This window comes from Triplophysa rosa, linkage group LG21 (assembly GCF_024868665.1).
Source record: "Triplophysa rosa linkage group LG21, Trosa_1v2, whole genome shotgun sequence".
Classification (NCBI taxonomy): domain Eukaryota; kingdom Metazoa; phylum Chordata; class Actinopteri; order Cypriniformes; family Nemacheilidae; genus Triplophysa; species Triplophysa rosa.
Genome location: NC_079910.1, coordinates 21,169,730 through 21,177,569, shown reverse-complemented (window position 1 = coordinate 21,177,569; position 7,840 = coordinate 21,169,730). Strand labels below are relative to the sequence as shown.

Below are 7,840 nucleotides of genomic sequence, written 5' to 3'. Positions count from 1 at the left end.
AAGTTTTGGACGTAGTGTCTGAATGCAGCGACGAGCTAGATGTTAAAGAGATCATGTGCATGTGCACGTACGTAACAGAGCTGTGCGTGGCCCTGATTTCGAAAAATGAGAAACACAACATTGGTAAAATTGTTGAAACCCTGGTCGACTACATTCTCGACAAGAGCCTAATGTCCTGCGTATATTTTCTGTGCTCGCTGGATAATATATAAGGCTTTATCACATGTGTGATCATCATGTAATCATGTGTGTTCATATCATGTAATCATGACTTATTTTAGTACCTATGTAACCATTTTTAATCATGACTTATTTTAGCGTCTATGTAACTATTGTTTTATTATGACTTATTTTAGCACCTATGTAACCATTGTTTTATTATGATTTATTTTAGCACCTATGTAACCATTGTTTTATTATGCCTTATTTTAGTAACCGATTGTTTATCCTCTTCTATGTCATGTATCGCTATTCATTTTTTAAATAAAATCTTAAAACGTATACATTTTGCTATTCATTCTTTTATGGAGAGAGACAACGCTAACATGGCAGAGCTCATGAAGGAAGCTTATTACACACCGTCCAACCCTGGAGCGTTAGGGGGTAAAAAACGATTAAAAGACGCCGTTCTAAAGGACACCGGTGTCCGCCTGAGCGAACAACAGGTTACGGAATGGCTATCGGGCGAGGACGCTTACACGCTGCATAGAACGGCTCCTATAAAATACAAACGGAATAGAGTCGTAGTGTACGGTATGGATACTCAGTTCCAGGCGGATCTTGTCGACATGTCGCCTATTCCGCGGAAAACGATAATCATATATTTTTACTAACGTGCATAGATGTATTTAGCAAGTACACTTGGACGCGCATGCTAAAGAATAAGAGCGGGCCTGAGGTTACTAAATCCTTTGAATCTATACTCGACGAGGTACGCGTACCGCGCAAATTACAGACAGATTTGGGGAAATAATTCTTTAATAAACATTTTCAAGATTTGATGAAAAAGCACAACATTTATCATTTTGCTACGGCTACCGATTTGAAAGCGAGCGTTGTCGAGCGTTTTAACAGAACGTTAAAAAGTCGCATGTGGAGATTTTTAACGGCCACTAATTCGCGACGATACATAGATGTTTTACAAGACATCACGCAAGGTTACAACAGCAGTTTTCACCGGAGTATTAGAATGCGGCCGATCGACGTGTGCAGAGAAAATGAGGCTTTGGTACAAGGCGGTACAAAGAACGATGCGCGATCATTTAAATTTAAAGTCGGTGACGTTGTGAGGATTTCTAAAGTGAGAGGGGTGTTCGCCAAAGGTTACGAGCAGAACTACACGGAAGAATTTTTCACCGTAGCGGTCTGCATACCACAACAGCCACCGGTCTACAGACTGTCCGATTACGACGGAGAAATCATTGTCAGAGTTTTTTACGAGGAAGAGTTACAAAAAATAATCGCGAGCAAAGACGTTTAAAGTGGAAAATATTTTAGGACAGAAAAAACAGGGCCGAAATACGCTCGTTTTAGTCAAATGGGTGGTGTGGCCCTCGAAATTTAACAGCTATGTAGACAAAAAAGTTCTGGTGGACTTGCAAGCACCTTAAAACCCTCCTAGAATCATTTCCTATGTCATTCGAGTCAACGACTAACATGGACGACGAGGAGTTCTACGTTACACTCCCGTGCAATGCTTCTTTGTCTGTCTACCCTGAAAATCGGATATCTAGTTACAGAACCAAACTAGCCTCTTCTATCAACTTGAAAGGCCGATGGCACGTAGGATTGTGCGAGATCGAATATCCTAGGAGCTGGTACAGCTTTAATCGGGAAGATGGTGGTTTTACGTTACACATCCAGCCCACCAGCGCTGCCGACGGAAAAAAGATTTTTACCCCTTTTTTAATAAAGACTTTACCCCGAATCCCAACCGCCATGCAAAAAGTGGTTACTTATCCAGCTTATTTGTTTCAAAGGCGTTCAGTATAAACCCCTGGTACTACGCTAATGTTCAGGCTGTGATTCAAGTGATGAACGAAGTACTAGCCCCGTCGGTGGCCTTGGGCCACGACCGCTTGACAAACAAAGTCTTTCTGAGAGCGAAGCCTAACATTTCAATATCGTTCTACGGCAAGCTAGCCAATATCTTAGAGTGCGACCTGACGATGCTTTGGGACTAATCAACTACAATGAAAAAGCTGATTTTGAAAGAGATGTTGTCACGTACGCCCCTCATCAAGCCGATATCCACGCAGGATTCTATATGGTCTATGTTTACACCAACATTATCGAATACCAAACGGTGGGCGATTCGTATGTCCCCCTTTTGAGGTGTGTTCATGTTTCTGGTAAAGATAAGGAATCGATTACTATTCGTTATGAGAAGCCTCATTACGTGGCTGTCAACAAGTCTGTCATCACGGACATCGACGTGCTATTGAAGGATGACCAAAACCTCGAAGTACCATTTACGCACGGAAAGGTCATTGTAAAATTACACTTTAAGCCGTCGAAACAATCCGTTCTCTGAAAATGAACTAACATAAGCACGTGTTGGTTACCGACATCCTCATTACGCTCCGGTCTTCACAGACGTCGACATAGAATTGAACGACGACCGATCCCTTGAATTTTCTGCGTTGACATNATGGTGGGCGATTCGTATGTCCCCCTTTTGAGATGTGTTCATGTTTCGGGTAAAGATAAGGAAGCGATTATGATTCGTTATGAGAAGCCTCATTACGTGCCTGTCAACAAGTCTGTCATCACGGACATCGACGTGATATTGAAGGATGACCAAAACCTCGAAGTACCATTTTCACACGGAAAAGTCATTGTAAAATTACATTTTAAGCCGTCGAAACAATCCGTTCTCTGAAAATGAACTAACATAAGCACATGTTGGTTACCGACATCGTCATTACGTGCCGGTCTTCACAGACGTCGACATAGAATTGAACGACGACCGATACCTTGAAATTTCTGCACTGAAATTTTAAAAATGAATTATTGTAACCACCACGCGATGAATACGAACGATTACATCGACTATTACCGTAATCAGGCAGTCGGAGGAATGCCAGGATATGCAGGAGGAGGGGTTATGTACAGTGCAGGCCTAGGAGGTCTTTTCAGAGGTCTGTTCAGAATGGCCGTACCCCTGTTAAAAAAAGGATTCAGCATCGCTAAGCCTCACCTAAAAATGGCTGCTAAAAACATCGTGTCAGATGTTGTTACCACTGCCCTGTCGAGAGCTCATGATGGATCGGGTCTGATGGTCATGGCTCGTAAACGCATGACTAAACTGCTGGGGGTAAGGAGGCTTGGTTATTCTATAAAGAAAACAAATAGCGGCCTGAAGAAACGTTCAGTAGCACGAAGAAAGCATTATAAACCTGTTAAGCGAAGCAAGTCGGCTAAGAGATCCGTAAAGACCATATTCTAACATGGCATTACTACACAGCATGTCCGGGGAATGTATCAAGTCCGAGGAGGATTTATTTACAGTTCCACCGACGCAGACTGCTCTCGAAAAAAACACCTTTTTAGAAGTACCGCCTTTTTCCGCTATATCAGACTCTGCGCCATTGGAGTTTTTTATCGCAGGGACCGGAGAAGATTAGTTGGACTTAAATAATACGTAACTTTTTCTCAGACTTAAAATAACAAAACCTAACGGCGGCAACATACCTGACCACGTGTTGGTAGGTCTGATAAACTATCCCGGAGCCTCCATATTTTCACAAGTCGACGTGAGTCTTAGAGACCGTTTGATATCACAGAGTTCGAGCACCTAACCTTATCGCTGCATCATCGAGTGTCTTATGAACTACAGTAAAGATGCGTTGGAAACGATTTTCACATCAGGCCTGTTTCACAAGGACATGGCCGGAAACATGGACGACGATGACCCGTTAGCCGAAAACATGGGTCTGATGAAAAGGGCGAGCTACACTAGGGGTGGCAAGGTGGTAGATCTACTAGCACCTATTCACAGCGACATTTTCTTTCAAGAAAAATTACTGTTAAACGGTGTCGACGTTAAAATACGTTTGATCAGAGCCAAAAACAAATTCTGTCTGATGAGAAGCGACGATGTGGCCTACAAAGTAAAAATCGTCTCGGCATCCCTATTTGTCAAGAAAGTCAGCGTGTCGCCGTCAGTGAGGCTGGGGCATGCCCAGGCTCTGCTCACCGCTACTGCAAAGTACCCTATAGACAGAGTATGCCTCAAAACCCTGCCTATACCTACATGATCCCGTGTTTCGAATCAATAAAACTTTTTTTTAGGAACGCTGCCGAAATCAATCATTCTGGGGATGGTCTATAATGACGCCTTTAGCGGAGCGTACGATAAAAACCCATTCACTTTCAATCATTACGACATGGAGTTCCTGGCCATCTACGTCGACGGTCAACAAGTGCCCGCCAAGCCGCTACAACCGGATTTAGATTCAGGAGCCGCGGCACGCAAATATTACCAGCTGGTGATGTCTACAGGGAGACATCTGAAAAACCACGGGATCGCATTCGATAGAGGCGAGTTTCTGAATGGCTACAGCCTGTTCGCATTTAACCTAACACCCGAAGAAGAGTGTGGACAGCACCTGTCGCTCGTCAAGTCCGGGAACCTAAGACTAGAAGTGCGGTTCAAAAAGGCGCTAGCGAACACCATTATGCTAATCGTTTACGCGGTGTTCGATTCGATCATTCAAGTTTCAAATCGCAGACAGATCCTGGTCGATCATTATTGATCTATAAAATGAACACTTTACAGCTCACGACAATCATGGACAAAATTTTGCGTAACGCTCATTTTCTCGGCATTCTCGCATGCGATCAACTACCCGAAAGACCGATATGGACCTTACCGGCGATGGCTATAATCAACACTCACGCTTCGGAGCTACCGGGCGATCACTGGTTAGCTGTTTATTTAGGTCGAGAGGGATCCGCGTGTTTTTTCGACACTTTCGGGAATCCGCCCGACGATGAACGTTTTCCCCGCACCATCAAAAACTTTCTAATAACCAACAGCTCGGATACGTGGTATTCGACCAGACGAGTTCAGAATTTTATGTCGGACATTTGCGGACAGCACTGCGTTGTGGTGTATGGTAGGATCAAAGTTTACCATCTGTGATCGTAAAACACAGTAACCTCTCAGCAGGACTACGACCAGGCACCAACAAGTCTGGCCAAATGTCCTATTCACAACACCTTCATCTAAACCAGGACAGATTTGGATACTCTCCACTAGACTTCAAAGGAGGTTCTTGAGGGAGGACAGGACTGTTCACCAAAGTGAGAAAAGCCATGTGGCCCCCAGGGACTGAGAGCCTCAAATTCTTCCAAAATAATGTCTCTTTCTCGGGGGCTTCTAGACAAAAATAATCTAGAATATCGAGACCCTATGGCCTATCGTTTCCCTACGGAAGGGCTTCCCCCTACCATCTATGCCAATGCGTTTTCATTAAACTATTTGTGAACTGCTCTCCCTAATTTGAGCTTTTGACCCCTAAACAAAGCCGTAAAGTCACCCGACTTTTCCGCACGACTGGTGGGCAATAGACGATCGCATGCGTCCCGGTTTCGGATCGGTTGACCCTGTCGGGGCCACATCCATGAAACCGATATGGAAAATCCATTCAAATAAGCATTCGAGGACAAACTGAGCATTCTACATGTTGTTGCTAACATATGTGTGTCTAATGAAGTGCACTAACTGAATAACGTGGTTGTTGATGCATTTAAATGAATATAAAGGCACAGTTTTGCTAATACGTGGGTTGTTCACCAACTTAATACACGTGGCCTATACATATAAATTGGTTGAGGAACTTTCCCGCAAGGCCGCTGGAGGGTCCGACGGGCCTGAAACCTCACAGGCACTTGCGTCGCGGTCCCCCAAGTGACATACCGAAAGGCAACCGCTCGAAACCGGGTTTGTTTGGGCTGTCAATGAAGCACGAGTGAAGTTCATCCATGTTTACGTGCAGGAGTAGGGTTGTACTTGTGGAATGATGAACCACGTAGATGGAGAGAACAGCAGAACAAATTGCCCATGTCTGAGACGTTAACGTGATTGCAAACTAACAACCCAAAAAAAAACATTTGGGCAGAGAGATTTTTCATGCCCCGGGCTAAGGACTAATTTTGACAATTGCTCAACACTAAGGGAGGATAACGCTTTTCAAGAAACTACAGGAAAGCGCAAAAAGACGCAGCACAGCACACATGCACACTGGCTTATTGAAAATGCAATTAACACTGCAAGTAAACGTGTGGAATCTTAAGTGACAACTCGATTGACTTTGGACGTGAAGCTCCTGCATCACGTTGCTCTGGGTAAAAGCAATGCACGTACCATATGGGACACTCTTGTCATGTGTGTCGAGGGGCCACAGCGAGGAGCGACACCGGACCCTGATGGCGTTTTGTGACTGAACATATGAGCAGGAATCAACACAAAAACCTTTTTCTGCAGCGGTGAGCCTCGACAGGTAGCATAGGGAGGGCTAAGACGCACGAAGGCATGAAGAAGGCTCCAAAAGCCACTGACGTGGAGAATGCGGGCGTCGGTCCCGCTACCTCTCGCATGCTAAGCGAGCGCTCTACCATTTGAGCTAATTCCCGGCGTTGTCTGCAAAAGACGCGCGTTGCCTCGGCTCAATGAAACGGGGCACACAGGCGGTGGAAATACCTTTCCCACGGGGATGGACATCACAATAACACCACACAGCTTGGCTCGTTGGTCTAGGGGTATGATTCTCGCTCAGTTGGTTAGAGCATGGTGCTAATAACGCCAATGTCACGGGTTCGAGCCCCATACGGGCCAATGACTTTCCTCTTGCATCCTGTCCATTGCTCATGGCTACTGCGCCTGGGGTCGTTCGCGGACAGGCCTGCGCAAGTCGACGTGGCTGAAATAGCTCAGTTGGGAGAGCGTTAGACTGAGGATCTAAAGGTCCCTGGTTCAATCCCTTAACCTGGCGGCCACGACTACAACAGATCCGGTGCTCTCTGGGCTTAACTTGTGCGGAAATGAGGGACGAGCCAGCAGCGTAACAGGTGATGTAATGGAGATGTCAAAAAGGCACAGGCAGTATCACATACTGGTACTGATCACGGCAAGCCACCGGCCCTCGGGCAAAGCTGGAGGACTTGACTTGACTACAAGAAAACAGTTTTTGCTGAGGTCTCAAGGAATGTGTGGTGCATGTGCTGAAGCAAAGCCCAAATGTCGACTCCAACTCACGAGCAAACGTTTTCTTTACATTTTTTCAACAGAGGGCGGGGCCAGAACAGCTCACAAGGTAAAGGTGACTTTCCTATCGCCCGAACAGGGACTTGATCCCTGGATTAAAAGTCTGATGCTCTAACGACTGAGCTATCCGGGCTCGTGAAGGTGTGCAACAAGTTCTTGGTGTAGGCCCTCAAGGGGGAGTGGGAGGAGTTCAGTACGGCAGGTGAGTGCATGTTCATCCCTCATCAAGCACACCTGAACCAGCTAATGTGGCTCTGGAGGTAAATGAAAAACTACGCTCCAAGCGGAGCACAGATCCACTGGCAGCGGTGGGTTTTGAACCCACGCCTCCGAAGAGACTGGAGCGATGGAATGTTTACGGAGGAGCCCGCACCAAAGATGACCTCCTTAAACATTGCGGTGCGACATAGGAAGCGCGCTGGTTCGAGAGCTGGTGGGTGTAGCTCAAGTTTCTCTTGATCTACGCATTAAAACTTCCGCCTTTTACGAAAGATTTCCGTGGGGTGAAACCACTGTGAGTTCAATGTGCTTTTGGACGGCTCTGCTCACAGCGGGCCTCGGTGAACGTGT

The 7,840-nt window shown here is 45.7% G+C and overlaps 1 non-coding gene across 1 annotated transcript; it reads left to right on the top strand.

Annotated features, from left to right (window-relative positions):
• Positions 1 to 6,922: 6,922 nt before the first annotated feature.
• Positions 6,923 to 7,004, top strand: trnal-gag (transfer RNA leucine (anticodon GAG)). Its single transcript has one exon. It is a non-coding gene; the product is annotated as a tRNA-Leu (tRNA).
• Positions 7,005 to 7,840: the final 836 nt, after the last annotated feature.